Source organism: Papaver somniferum, chromosome 4 (genome assembly GCF_003573695.1).
Source record: "Papaver somniferum cultivar HN1 chromosome 4, ASM357369v1, whole genome shotgun sequence".
Lineage (NCBI taxonomy): Eukaryota > Viridiplantae > Streptophyta > Magnoliopsida > Ranunculales > Papaveraceae > Papaver > Papaver somniferum.
Window position 1 is genome coordinate 50,185,566 of NC_039361.1, and position 16,336 is coordinate 50,201,901.

Consider the following 16,336-nt stretch of genomic DNA (forward strand, 5'->3'; position numbering starts at 1 on the left):
TGATTCTCTTAAGAATGAAATTGCTTCTGCATGGACATATGAGGTTAATGGTTCTCATGCTTTCAGGCTTTCAAGAAGACTCATTCATACAAGAAAATACATTTCCAAGTGGAATAGAGATAAACTTGGAAATATTCATAGTAATATTAATCTCCTACATCAAGAACTAGAAGTTCTACAACAAGGTGATCAAATCCAAGACACACATAATGAAGTACTTCAGGTGGAAAATCAAATTGAGCACTCACAGCAAGTCCAACATGAATTCTGGGGACAAAAAGCTAGGGATGAGTTTTATCTAGAAATGGACAGAAACACAAAATTCCATCACGCTAATGCAAATCGAAGAAGAATCAGAAACAACATAGTTTCCTTGAAGGATAGTAATGGTAATTGGTGCACAATAAGAGAAAGTGTTGAAGAGTTATTAATACAACATTATAGCTCTCTACATACTACTTCATCTCCAGAAAAAAAAATCCTAAATTGTATCCCTACTGTCATCACTCCTTCAGATAATATGGATTTAATGAGAATCCCAGTTGCAGCTGAAATCCACAAGGCATTGAAAGATATGAAACCAGAGAAGGCCCCTGGACCAGATGGTTTTCCCTCTGCTTTCTTTCAATACCATTGGGATATTGTTGGGACTGATGTGGTGCATATGGTAAAACAATTCTTTCAATCAGTATTTATTCTTAAAAGTCTGAATGTCACTTCGTTAATCCCTAAAACGAAGAATAAGCAATTTCCTTCTGATTTGAGACCAATTGCTCTTTGCAATACCACATACAACATCATCTCAAAGATTTTTTCCTCCATATTAAAGAAAGTTATGGGAAAAATCATTTATCCACTCCAAGATGCTTATGTTCCAGGGCGCCAAATATCAGATAATATCCATTTAGCTCAAGAAATTGTCCATACTATGAAAAATAAAAAAGAAGTTTCAAAGTACTTAGATTTAAAACTTGACATGTCCAAGGCATTGGATAAATTGGAATGGTCTTTTCTCAGAGATGTTATGCTGAAGATGGGTTTTTTTCAAGATTGGTGTGATCTCATGCAATGCGTAAGTACCACACAAATTTTTATTCTTCTGAATGGGGTTGCATGTGATTCTTACAAACTAACTAGAGGGGTGAGACAAGGTGACCCCCTGTCACCTTATCTCTTTAATATGGTTACGGAGGCTTTCTCTCGACAACTTCTTTGTGCAGAACAAAACAAAAAAAATTCTGGTATCAAGATAGCTCCAGGTGCTCCATCTATTTCACATCTTTTTTTCGCGGATGATTGCTTGTTGTTCATCATTGCTGACCTTCATAATGTGAATAATCTTCTCAATATCATTGAAGATTTTGGGGCGGCTTCAGGTAAGACGGTGAATTTTAATAAATCAAGTGTCTATTACAGTGTCAATGTGCCACAACTTTTCTGCAGAATTATTACTAGAAGGTTAAAAGTCCCAATGATGAATTCTAATGAACATTATTTAGGCATTCCATTTATTATAGGCAAGAATAAGGTGCAGTGCTTTACGAGTTTGGTGGATAGAGTAAAAAATCGTCTGACAAGTTGGAATGGAGAAACAATGTATCAATGCAGCAAGTCTTTGATGATTAAAAACGTTACAAACACTATACCAACATATTCCATGAGTTTTCTGCAACTTCCAGGCAAACTATAAAACAGATTGATGCACTACAGCGCAATTTCTGGTGGGGTTTCAAAGATCATAGAGGTACATGTATTATCTCTTGGAAAACTCTTGGTCTTCATAAAAACCTAGGCGGTCAGGGTTTTAGAGATCTTAAAACTCTTAACAAAGCTCTTTTAGTTCGTGCTGCATGGAGAATATGCATAAACCCTAATGAACAGTGGGTCAAAGCAATTCAATCTAAATATTTTGCGGGGACTTCATTACTTCACGCAGTGATAAGATCAGATTGCTCTTGGGCTTGGAAGGGGATACAAAAACAAATATCCTTCATAAAACAACACAGTAGATGGGGTGGGAATCATATCAAGATATAGATTGATATTTGGATTTCTGCATGAATATACCACCTAGTTCAAGGAAGGGTGTGGATGACAGTGAACATTGTATCTGGTTTCAAGACCTGTTTATACAAGGGAGTAGACGATGGAATATGGACTTACTTCATCATCTGTTTGAAAGCTCTACAGTAGAATTGATACTGCAAATGAGAATTCCAGTAATAGTTGATGATAAGCTCATATGGAACTTAACGAAGAATGGAATTTTTACTTTAAAATCTGCATATAACAAACTGCATGAAGAGAGTTTGGGACCAGTACAGGTATCAGTTAACATTCAGAATACCAATATCAGATGGAAGCAATTATGGGATATTAACACATGGCCTAAAGTTAAGCATTTCTGGTGGATATGCTTGTCTGATTCTTTACCAACAAGGGTCAGGCTCTCGAGAAATTGTGTCTACATAAATCGACAATGTCCTTTATGCAATCAATCTGATGAATCCACAATGCATGTTCTCTTCTACTGCTATTTTTCAAGAGTTGTATGGATGCAAGGAGGTGCAAGCATTCTTACAGAAGGTTTTACTGATACTGCAACATTGTCTGAAAGCTGGATGACTCAAATTAAACATCAACCTGATCATTATAAATGGCTTAATACTGTCATGATTGTACCCTGGAGCATATGGAACGAGCGCTGTGAAGTGGTATTCCAAAACCAGAAAGCTGATCCAATTACTACTGCCAGAAAGGCGATAAGCTTCTCCAATTATATTCAAAAGCTCTACACTAACACTATGGCTAGAAGTAATACTGACAGAATGATTAGCATAACCAAACCTACTTGGAAACCCCCTACATATCCTTACCTTTCCATTAACTGTGATGCTTCCTTTGATATTAATACGGGACTAACAGGAATTGCTCTCATTCTGCGTGATTATGCAGGTAATTGGTGGGGTTGCAAATCCAAATGCTATGCACGAATAAGGAACTCGGAACAGGGAGAATGCCTAGCTTTCTTTTAAGCAGTCAGCTGGAGTCTAGATTTGCAGCATACTCACATCGTTTTTGAAACTGATCTACAATGGATTGAAGGTTACATAAACAAATCTGCACCAGTCATAGCTTGGGAGAATGAAGTCATTCTGTTAGACGCCATAGAGAATCTTAAATCTATCTTATTCTGGGAGTGTAATTTCGTTTCTAGAGTCTGTAATAAGCCCGCTGATAAACTAGCGAAGTTCAGTAGGAAGTTTGGTATCACTAAGGTGAGGTCAGATAAACCACCTGACATTATTACAGATCATCTATTGTTAGACTTTGAAAGTATTTCAAGTTAATAAAATTTCTCTTTGGCATCAAAAAAAAAGAAGGTTTCTTATTATTCGGTTTTGTTTTGGTTTCAAATTATATTTCATAAGTTTCAAACTTCTATGAGTCACATTATTATTGTCATAAACAATAAGCATCTATTCTTAATAACCTGTTTCCATATACATCATTCTAAGATTGAACAGTCACTTTTTCAATTAATAATGCAGTTAATTGATCACTACAACAACCACAAGTAGATCATCAAACATAGTACTTCATTTTCCATGGAAGCTCAATTGGTCATGATCCATTGTCAACTTTGTCCATAACAACAAAGAAATCCACAAAACCGTTACTCCACACATCGATTGATTTCTGGCACTTACTCACAATTTTAATTTTCATTGATAAATAAAAACTTGCTCAAGTAATTGAAATTATCACCTATCACAATCATTTACATGTGATCTTATATATCCCAAAATAATTAAGATATATATTCATAGGAATGCCTCAAAATCAACTAAAAATGGTATTGAAAGTTGCACTTACATATCAAACAAAGATGTTGAACTTCAGTAGTTATAACGCCATGTTACAACTTTCTACTATGCATATAATCAAACATATAAGGTGCACTAGTTTCAGTGTTATTTCATCACCAAAACAAGAATATGAAATAAGTACTAGTATCGTAAACATATAATTGCTATGTAATATTCTTACTTCTATTCTTCATATTTTGGACAAATATACACAACGGTTTTGTAAAAAAAATAATTAAAGTTAATTATTTGATTTCAATTATTTGTAAAAAATTATTAAATATTAAATCACATTTCCTAATACTCTCCAGAGTTGTCCACGTCATCTTTTTGTGGGGCCAGAGTGAAGAAGGATTAATATTTGATTTCAATTATCGTCTAGTTAAATAGATAGTCAAGGATAATAAAAGTTAATTATGTTATACTTAACACGATTAACACCCAAGAAATTAATTTATCAACAATGATGACTTATAAGTACACCACATTACAAATACAATCTTTTCTTTACACACGAAACCTTCTTTTAACTAATGTTTACCGTTACCCGTATTTTAGGGTTTGCAAACCCTAAATTTATTTATGGTAAAGGTTGTTGATTCTGATTATGATAATGATGATGGTGACGGATGAAAACTCAGTAAATTTTTCATCAGGACTTCTTGATGAAGAAGAAGAAGGTAGGAGTGTGCAGAAGCAGGAAAGCTCATTAACTCTTGTATTACATGTATTTAAGTTTACAGTTCAAGGCTCTTTCTTCGTTTTGGTTTGAGTAACAAAAACTTCTTGTAAGAATTCAAAATTTCTTTTCCCTAACAAACACAACGTTCGTCCTCGGCTTACAATTTGGGTAATCAATTTCACTGAATTCCTCCCCATAATTTTCTCTCACTTCTGATGTTGTATTAGCCACAACAATGGTATTGCACTTAGGGCATCCGAGAATTTGAGAGACGAGGGATTTTTATATACCAAAAGATTTGCTGCTTTCAAATTTTTGAAGAAAAATACAACATTAGATTCTAGTTTATATTTATAATTTGTGGTATGATTTGTTTCTTGTTTACTTATAATTATTTATAAATGTGTATCTTCTTTGAATATATAAGTTTTCATTTATGTTTTAAAGCTTTTATTTTTCCAGTGATTATTTGATAATTGATAATAGTATTGCTAATATTTTGTATTTTAAAAAATAATAATGACAAGATTTGATAACGTATTGGTGATGTCTTAATATATTTACTCTAAGAGAAAAATGATTATCAAATAAAAAGATGTATTTACTCTGTGTTTGTGTATTATTAATACTAACGTAAGCATGAAAATGAATCTCACGTTTTCAAAATACAATATATTGAACATAAAATAAAAATAAGCATTTCAATATAAAATCTTGAAAAAAAACATAAACAAAAAACCATTAGATACTGGAACATAATAAAAATAATCAAATTGAAAAAAATATTCAAAAATATAAAAATCTATTATACACAGATAATTATGAGCCATGTTAATAGGAGGGAAAGAATGGATTTGAGGAGGGAATGATTAAGAGGAGGGAATTACAATTTTGGAGGATGCATTGACTTTTCATAAAATGCGGAAATGTCAATTATATCCTTCATTCTAGCCTGAAATCAATGAAATCCTTCATTTTCTTATGAACCCTTTTTTACTAGTCATGGAAGAGTAAATAATAATAAGCAATTTGCAAAACCGATATCAATACTATGAACGATTTTATTTTGACCGTCAAACACTTAGAGATTGAATTGAAATAATAATGGTTTATAATAACGGGGAAGAATGATGTATGAAACTTAAGCTGCAAGTGAGGGAAAGGAGAAGAGACAAATGACACCTCCAAGATAAGCATCGTGTTTGAAGAACCCAATTGGTGAGCCCTTTATACTCATAACTAGTACAATATCAACTCCAACTTAATCATGTGGTGTCTGTTAGATTTTGTGTTTCCGACCAACTACAACAAAACCATTCAAGTGATATATAATGAAATAAAAGTGGAAATTATGATTTTAAAATTCAAAAAGGGTTAGTTAATTCCTTCTTGATTTTGATCGTTCTTCACTCTTGAACCACTGTGAGTTCGTGACAATTTGGAAAAGATAGGTAAAGAACATTAAAAACTGGTTCTGGAAGCGAAAGAACCGAACATTTTGTCATTGAGGGTATTTAGTAGTTTAAAAATATTTATTTCCTTTCGTATTGTCTGATTTTGACTTGGTATTGACCATAATTGGACCATTTTCTTTCCCTCTTATTAACAGTACTCATAATTATTCGTAGGAGACAAAAATTGGATTTTGTTTGGTTGAAAAAACCTGCATACCCTTACACGAAATAAATATAATAATTTCTAAGAGTGTAGGTAAACATATATTTTGAAGAGTTTTATGTGTAAACTCCAGTTCCGAGTATCATGTGTAAACACTAAATTCTTGTAACCAATTCTAACCGGTATTAGATATTCACACATAAAGTGATTTTGGAATACTTATCTAGATACTCCATAATTGATATCGACAATGGCGGTTTATAAGTACTTAAGGATTTATTTTTATTTATTTATTTTTAACAAAGAGTAAAACCATTGTTTCAACAAAAGATGCACAGAGTAAAACCAACAATTCAACAAAGTTCAAGAACAAGTTCTACTTAGATAAAGACTAAGGGGAAACAAATGAAGAGGATATACACTCACATATAGAAATATATTGAAAATATGTCTTTACTTTCTTCTTCCTGCTTGATTTTTGAATAGGAAAGCCTTCATGCGACTCAAGACCTGCTTGGTTTTTGAATAGGAACGCCTTCATGAAACTAAACACCTTCGCCTTCACTTGACTCATTCTCATTCATCGGAATAATTTCTAGATGATGTTCATAACGCATGTCATTATCAACTCCATCATTATCCCTATCAGATCCGTGAAGAAGATGAAGATGAAGACGAAGAACTACTAAGGGGAGCTTGTGGAACTTCATCAACAAAAGTATGTGGAGACTGAAACTCATCTATCACTTGGAAAGTCTATTTCTACTCTATATCCTATATTGATACATAAGTCGTATTACTAGTTTTCAGTTATACACATTTGAGTTTTCGAGCTGAGTTTAACTCGCTTACATATTTATCGGAATATGTGTTGGAAAGCTTTCGCTTCGACCAAGTTCATCTTATATTCTTGACGAAAGTCAGAATATGATCATGTGAAAATTTCCATGTAAACATCTTACATGGTTTGTGTGATACAATCATTTGGTGTAGACTTGGAATGTTTCGTATTGAGTATTTCAATATCTTGAAAATTGCTTTGATGTTAATAGTGTGTGAAAACGGCTATTCTACATCCTCTAAGAAATTTTCAATGATTGAAATAAAGAGCTTAGAATCAAGTAATTATGTTTGGATATACACATAGTGTGTTCTCACATTTGTGTGTAAGTCCAAAATTGGGAACTTGAAGTATGCGTACTCGTACGCGTACTGGCGGTTGTTGGATGTCTGGCAAAGTATGCGTACCCATACGCATATTGGCGGAAGTTTCACGTCCTTGAATTTCTGCTGGAGTTTGGAAGTGTGAATTAGTATGCGCACCCATACGCGTACTGGCGTAACCAAACTCGGTACGGCTACTTAAGTATGCATACCCGTTTGCGTACTTGAGTGGGTTACTTTCTGAAATCGGTTGTGTACATGAACTTAAACATTTATACAATAAGAAATGCAATCTTTGAAAACCGTTGATATAATGTTCATGAATTGATTCGAGTGAATCAAACCGATTTTGCTTCAATTGTGTTCTTGTATACTTCTATGAGAATATAACAATTGAACGGCTCTTTAACTAGTTTAATTTGAGTAATTTGAACTAGTTATAGTTAAGATGAATAAGGTTAACATGAGAGTGACCATATGGATAACTTCGGTTAATTATTATTGAGTCAACATGGTGTACACGTTTGGGTATGGTTACACAAACCTAAATGAGGGTACATTTCATTTGTGTGTAACAAGCTAAGTTCGATCTAACGGTTGCAAGATATTAGCTTGGTTGAATCAGGTTTTTCATCTAACGGTGAATATTGAATGCTTTGTTACCAAGGTAACTTGGATTGCAAACCTTGATTTGAAAACTATATAAGGGAGAAATCTAGCAACTATGAAACCTAATCCCCACACCTCATGTGTGTTACTAGTTGCATCAACTAGAGTCGATTCTCCTTTAACCTTAGGTTTCTATCGAGACCCTGTAGGTTAACAACTTGAAAGACTTCATTGGGATTGTGAATCCAAACCCAACTATTTTCTTTGTAGTTGTGTGTTCTGATCTTGGCGGATTCTATCGTTTGAGTACTATCTTCTCTAAGATTTGCTCGAGATTTATTTCTCCGATAGGCAAGATAAAAATTAATCACAAACACCTTCGTCTCATCGTTTGTGATTCCACAATATCTAGTTTCACCATCATACGATTTAGATTACTATGACATGATTGATAATACTAGGTTGTTCTTCGGGAATATAAGTCTGGTTTAACAATTGGTTCCTGTTCACCCTGATTTATCAAAAGACGGAACAAAAAGTCATAGGTATTTCTGTGGGAGACATATTTATCTATTCCAATAGACTTTTCTGTGTGAGACAGATTTGTTTATCAAGTCTTCGATTTTATGTCGTAGCAACTCTTAGTTGTGGGTGAGATCAGCTAAGGGAATCAAGTACGTAGTATCCTGTTGGGATCAGAGACGTAAGGAGCGCAACTGTACCTTAAACCAGTGTGAGATTGATTAGGGTTCAACTACAGTCCAGTCCGAAGTTCATTGGTAGTAGGTGATGAGTGCCAAATATTGTATATATTTATCCCCTTTTGTTGGCAATTTAACTCATCTTTTGTGCATTAATTCTACATTTTATCCCATATTCTGTATTTTCTTTGTTTTTTTATTAATTAATTTTGCATTTTTAGGTAATAAATAAAGTTAGATGAATTGCGAAGCAGAAAAGAGCAGAAAAGTAGTGAGAAGTCGGGAGGAATTACACAAGGAAGCCGCGAAGAATGTTGTGCGCAAGACCAAAAGGCTAGAACTGGGCTTGAAGAGGAAGAATTGTCCTTAAAGAAGATATGGGCTTGGCATACCCAAGGCCCAAAACCCTCACCCAAATCCATTTCCTATATCCATACCCGTTTCCCTTTCTAGCCGTCAGATTGGATCATCTCAGTATCCTATGGTCGCAGCATCGCTAGTACATCAAAGTCTGAAGCTCCTGTCTAACACTACAGCACCTAACTCCATCTTGAGCCGTCAGTTTCGTTGTATCAGGCATCCGACGGTCGATACCAGCCTCTTCACTTGTAGTCGTTAGATCGATCTATCATTTCCGCATCCCTCGGCTCAACTTTGCAAATCATCAAGCTTTCGATCCCCGCCACACACCTAAGCACCTAATACCTATACCCATCAACCAAACAATCCCCTCCTTCTTCTCCATCGACTTCACCTCCCTCACCTCCGTCTGCAACAGCCTCACCTTCACTACCAACTCCGCCAACTCCACTGCTTCAACCACCACAACCGCCACCAAAAGCCATCATGGCTATCACCTACACAAAACGCATCATTCCCCTATTCTTCTAGCGGCCTATTACATCAATTTCTCATCTCTCATCTCACTGAAACCCTAGGTGAGAAATTGATGAAATAGGTCGACCTAGAAACACAATTGGAGGCAGAGAAGGACCGAGAGGGAAGAAAAGAGGCATGGGTCACCACCAATTCAGCGAATTTGGTGAGCAATTTCGGAATTGATAAATACCTAATTTCTAATTTTAGGGTTTGAAAATTTGGGTAATTGTATGCTATAAATAGAGAGTGTGTAGAGCAATTTGAGGGTGTTCTTGGGCTAGCCGAGATTCCCCCAAAATTGGGTTAGTTTAGGTTTAATTTTTAAATTTCAATTTCAACTGTTTAATTTTAGGGTTTCAATTTTAATTCCCTGTTATGTTTCAACTCTAATTTCACTGCAAATGTTAAATGTTGTTTACATATGTCCTGTTAATATGTGTTGTTCCTGTTAAATGTTGGTGTTCCATGTAATGTTAGTTTAGTGGAATGTTAGGCTAGAAATCTCAGTGCATTGTGTTGATTGAGTAGTGGGGAGAAACTAGTGCTCACTTGTGACAATGAGCAAGCTAGTTCTCTTCCCACTCTAGATGAATGCCTAAAGCCATTGCCTTGGCTTTGCTTTTCTTTCCTTTTTTTTTTTAACTGTTTTGTTACTTCTTCTCCTCCCTGCCCTTGGCTAACAGCCTTGGTTTATTTGGTTTTGTTTCCAGTTACCTTTGCTTCACTATCACATTTACTTCACTTTCTGTCACTAATTCAGTTACACCAAAACAGCTCAGTTGTGTTTTAACACAACACAAAAATCTCTAGGAAAACAACAATAGCTCCCTCCAAGTCCCTGTGGACAAACCCCTGCTTATTCACTTTCTACTTTAGATCCTGTGCACTTGCAGGTGTAAATATAACCATAGTTTTAGGTTTAATTCCTTACCTATCAAGTTTTTGGCGCCGCTGCCGGGGACTCGGTTAGCGGCGCTGTTGTTGTTTTTGTTCTGCATTTGTTTGCTGTTCTCTGCATTTGTTTGCTGTTATAGGTCTTGTTGCTGGCTAGCCTTTGCTAGCTAGCTAGCTAACTGTTGCCTGTTGCTGCTAGACCTTTCTTAACCTTTCTGTTGCATCCTTAGTGCATCCTGTTGCATCTTCACTGCATTCACTGTTTCATTACAACTGCATTCTTGCATTCTTTCATTTACTGTCATCTAGCCTCACAGAATTCTTAACTTGCACCATCTAGCCTTCATGGATGCATCATTAGCTTTAGCTTGCATCTAGTTTTGTCCTGCATATTCAGTTATCAACTCATCTTGCAGCTCATTGATTCTGTCCTGTAACTTTCTTATTTGTCATCTGAAGCTTGTGCCATCTGCATTGCATCTTACATCATCTTGGCATACTTGTCATCTTATATTCTTGCATATCTTCTTGCACTGCATCCATTTGCATAAGCATCACTGTGTAACTGCATTTTAGTCTCACTTGCTTCTGTGTAAGCATTTAACTGTTCTTGCATACTGTTTTGCATTACCAAGCATCTTTGCTGTTCTTGCTTACTTAGTTGCATCTTTTAGCTTAGCTTAATGTAAGCATAGTCCCTGTTCTTGCACTTCCTGTTAGGCATTGTCTTACCTCTTTAGTGCATTGTCTTGCTTCTTTCTCTTGTTATTGCTCTTGCTTTTGCCTAGCTGCTGGGTTGTAAGAATTTGACCCTTGTTGCTGCTGCTATTGCTGCTGTACTCCTGTTGCTATTCTCTTGTGCTGCTGTGGTGCTCCTGCTGGTGCCAGGCCAAGAATCCTGTGAGCTGCTGCTGTTGCTGCTGCCAAGCTGCTGCTGCTGCTGATGCTGCTGCCAAGCTGCTGCTGCACTGTTGCTGTGCTGCTAAGGCTGAAACTTGCTGAACCAAAGCTGCAGCCTGAAACCCAAAGCCTGCTGCTGGCCTGTTGTTGTTTGAACTGCAGTAGTGACCCTGCTGCCAAGCTTCTGTTGCTGGGCTGTGCAATAAAGAAACAAAAGCCCAACTGGGCTGTAAGCTGCAGAAGGAGAAGAAATTGAACCAAGCCCAACTGGGCTTGAGTGTTGAAGCCAAAGCTTAGGATGATCCAAAGCCCAACTGGGCTTTTGCAACCAAACCGAACAGCTGGGCTGTGCTTTATAGGTAAGCCTAAACCCATTAAGAGAACCCAACCTGTGGGCTTCCATTTTTAATTTGTGGGCTTGTAATAATTTTTGTTTTTCTTTATTTTTTATTTGGGCTTGTAATAATTTTTTCTTTTTCTTCTTTTTCTTTCTTTTATGGGTTTGTAATTATTATTGTTGTTTTTATTTTCTTTTATGGGTTGTGCTAATTTATGCTAGGCTAAGTTTAAAAAAAAAAAAATAATAATAATAATAATAATTAAAATTAAAATTTTCTTTTGCTCCCATTTTAAACCAAATTTTTTATTTTTACTCCCATTTTAAACCAAATTTTCTTTTTCCAATGTCTCCCACCAAAACCAAAATTTTCCCAAAAATCCAAACCCTTTAAAAACCAAATTTTGGGCTTTGTAACATAGTTACTTAGCTCTTGAGCCAATCATGTCTGGATTTTGGTCTGCTCCTGGAGATGGAAATAAAACTCTTAGGGAACTTGCTTATGGACAAACTTCACGTTATGAACCTTCCACGGACCATGATGTCAATAGTCATAGGAATTATTATGGACATTTTCAAAGTCCTGAGCCGCAATACATGAACCCTACTGACTATTCATACATGCATCATTCATCGCAACGTGAAAATGAACATTTTGCTAGTGCCTCACTCACCCAATCATCACTTATGGATCAATTAGAAGCTCGAATCGCAGCTTTAGAAATGCAATCACATGAGGAATCTGTCACATCTAATTTTCTTAGGCAACCTGAAATCTATGCATGTCCCGCATGTGGTAGTTTAGACCACCCTGTTGAGCATTGTCATATTTTGCATAATTTTAGGCCATCTAGAGAAAATCCAATGTATGAAATGCCCATGAATTGTGAGAATGGTAGTCATTGGGACCATAATCAATCCTTTGAGGGTTGCGATCAATATTTTGTAGACCCTAATGACCATGCACACATGTACCATTCACCACAATTTGAACATGAAGAATTTTGTACTCCCATGAATTTAGACTCCACCACAGAAGCTTTAAGACTCTGTAAGCAAGACTATGATAGATCTACAGCACGAATTCATGCACATTTAGATCAGATTTTGCTTCACCGACAAAAGGAGGAAATTCATGAGGAAATGTATGTTGTCCCTAATGAAGTGTCTAGTCCCATTCATGTAAATAATGTTGAATATGAACCTAATTTAGAGGAACATGAATCGACTAATGACACCACCGCTGTTAATGAGGACCAATATGCATGCTACCATGATGATGATTATGATATATTAGAGGAACATGAAAATATTGTGGAACCTGTTGGTTCAATAACATATGGCTTCTCGCCCTCGACCTTCATGAATGTTGTTCTTTCTAATACTCATTGTAATTCATATGATTTTGATATTGACATGGGATTCGTACAATTATTCTGTGAAGATGAGCATGATAGGAATAGTTGGATCTTCTGTAGACACTAATATGCATGAAAATATATTTGATGTGTCTGATTCTCTACCTAGGTCACATTGTGATATTTCTCCTGATTTGCCGATGCATGAGAATAAATTTGTTGATGATGTTGATGATTCTGAGTGTGAACTTGCCAATGTGATTGATGATTGTGAGCATGATGTGACATGTGTAGACGATTTAGGAGATTTTGATTTGATTGATAATGATATACCTATTTCCTACATGAGTCACAATCTGTTGGCCTTCCACCCAACCTAGATTTGGTTTGTACCCATATTGTCAAACCAATTTTTCTGAAAATTCCTAACCTAGGTTTGGAACTGTATGCTTCCCAAGTCCTCTTGGACTATTTTGCTTCTAAGTATAATACATTTGAGGAACCACAGTTGGAATTAGCATGTTTGCCCGTCCCTAGCACAGTTCATTTCGAGCTAGACCTTTTGCATGATGAACCCCCAAAACTGCGCGATTTTGTTTTCAAAACTATATCTTCTGTAAAATCCAGGTTTGGGGGTAGCTCATTTTGTTTCGCAGTTTCACTCGCGTTTCTTTCCTGCTATATATGTGTGAAGCTGTTGAAATGTCTACACTTTGTCTTTTGGGTTGATCCTCAACTCTTTAGATTGTTAGTGTATGGTGAATATTTTTGTACATAATCCAGTAGTTAAAATTTCTTAAAAACCCTTTTGTTCCTTTTGTATATATTTTGCTAATCCAATATGATCTCGGCTGAAATATGTTGGATTTTTGCCTTGAATAACGGAGTTTTAATTCTGCTTTCGCCGAAATCGGGTATTCTCTCTCCTTTTACTCTACTCAGCATGTCCCTTTCCATATGTTGCATTTTAACCCTTTCCATATTTTGAAACATTGAGGACAATGTTTAGTTTAGGTTTGGGGGTATAGAGTAGATACCACGATAATATGCTATAATTGAAAACGAACTCCTTCTTTTTGAAAAAATTGAAAAATTCCAAAAAAAATTGAAAAATCAAAATTCAAAAAAATTAAAAAATGAAAAAATCATAAAAAATGGAGCTCATTTACCTTGAAATGTTGACTCTTGTGCAAATATGTATTTTTATTAGGAGTCTTAGTCTAGATATTTAGGCACCCTGATTCTAGCACAATTCACATAGTGATAAGAAATTTGCACGCGCACGATCTACCAATACATGTATGGCCTCGATCTTCAAGGTGTTGGATAGGAAGTTACGATTGCCAATCACTTTAGAATACTGAACGAAACTGGACTAGCTTGTTCTTTGGTTGGTTGGGATAGAAGATGGAGGTTACATTAAGAAAGACAACCATCGAATTTAACTGGGTGCATCAAAAAGGGCTACCTCTTGCAAAGTGTCATGTAATCTTTTGTTTCCTTTTGTACATATATCAAAAATGTATCAGTCAGTGTTAAAAAAAAAAAAAAAAAAAAAAAAAACAATGTAATATTCAGAAAAAAAAAAAAAAAAAATCAGAAAAATACCAAAAAAATCAGTATTTATCAATTCCATCATCTCTTGTTCCAAAAATAAAAAGAGAATTGTCAATGTAAATAAGAGTCATGTAAAGAGTCATCTTTTGTTGTTTTTTGTAATAAGCAAGGAGGGTGTATGCCATTGATGTACAACGCGAGTAATTGTGAAATACCTCCAACTCATTCACAATTCTCGTAAAGTCCGGACAGCTAGCTAGATTTCGACCTCAGTTCTTAGCCTGAGAAACTATCTCTTGGTGATTAGTAGTCATAACTTCAGATCTTTCTTTACACATGTGTAGATACACTTTACACTCTTATCACATGTCTTTTTTTGTTATCAGTGCTAGGATTGTGCCTTCGATAGCTAGATTGACATCTCCATTTTGCTGTGAGCTTAAACTGTTTTGCACATGTCACGTTTGATGGAATCTGAGCTTATATTTTGTCCTTAGGTTTTGTAGGCACACCTCTGGTAAACCTTCACGAGACTTCAACTCGTCCACTAGGGACACTTAGTGGTTTAAAAGGCTTAGTGCATACGCTAAATGCATTCGAGAGACCAGCGACAGTGGTATAGTTAGGATTTCCTTAGTTTTGTTTTACTTGAGGACAAGTAAAATTCAGGTTTGGGGGTATTTGATGAGTGCCAAATATTGTATATATTTATCCCCTTTTGTTGGCAATTTAACTCATCTTTTGTGCATTAATTCTACATTTTATCCCATATTCTGTATTTTCTTTGTTTTCGAGAATAAATATTTTTATTAATTAATTTTGCATTTTTAGGTAATAAATAAAGTTAGATGAATTGCGAAGCAGAAAAGAGCAGAAAAGTAGTGAGAAGTCGGGAGGAATTACACAAGGAAGCCGCGAAGAATGTTGTGCGCAAGACCAAAAGGCTAGAACTGGGCTTGAAGAGGAAGAATTGTCCTTAAAGAAGATATGGGCTTGGCATACCCAAGGCCCAAAACCCTCACCCAAATCCATTTCCTATATCCATACCCGTTTCCCTTTCTAGCCGTCAGATTGGATCATCTCAGTATCCTATGGTCGCAGCATCGCTAGTACATCAAAGTCTGAAGCTCCTGTCTAACACTACAGCACCTAACTCCATCTTGAGCCGTCAGTTTCGTTGTATCAGGCATCCGACGGTCGATACCAGCCTCTTCACTTGTAGCCGTTAGATCGATCTATCATTTCCGCATCCCTCGGCTCAACTTTGCAAATCATCAAGCTTTCTATCCCCGCTACACACCTAAGCACCTAATACCTATACCCATCAACCAAACACTCCCCTCCTTCTTCTCCATCGACTTCACCTCCCTCACCTCCGTCTGCAACAGCCTCACCTTCACTACCAACTCCGCCAACTCCACTGCTTCAACCACCACAACCGCCACCAAAAGCCATCATGGCTATCACCTACACAAAACGCATCATTCCCCTATTCTTCTAGCGGCCTATTACATCAATTTCTCATCTCTCATCTCACTGAAACCCTAGGTGAGAAATTGATGAAATAGGTCGACCTAGAAACACAATTGGAGGCAGAGAAGGACCGAGAGGGAAGAAAAGAGGCATGGGTCACCACCAATTCAGCGAATTTGGTGAGCAATTTCGGAATTGATAAATACCTAATTTCTAATTTTAGGGTTTGAAAATTTGGGTAACTGTATGCTATAAATAGAGAGTGTGTAGAGCAATTTGAGGGTGTTCTTGGGCTA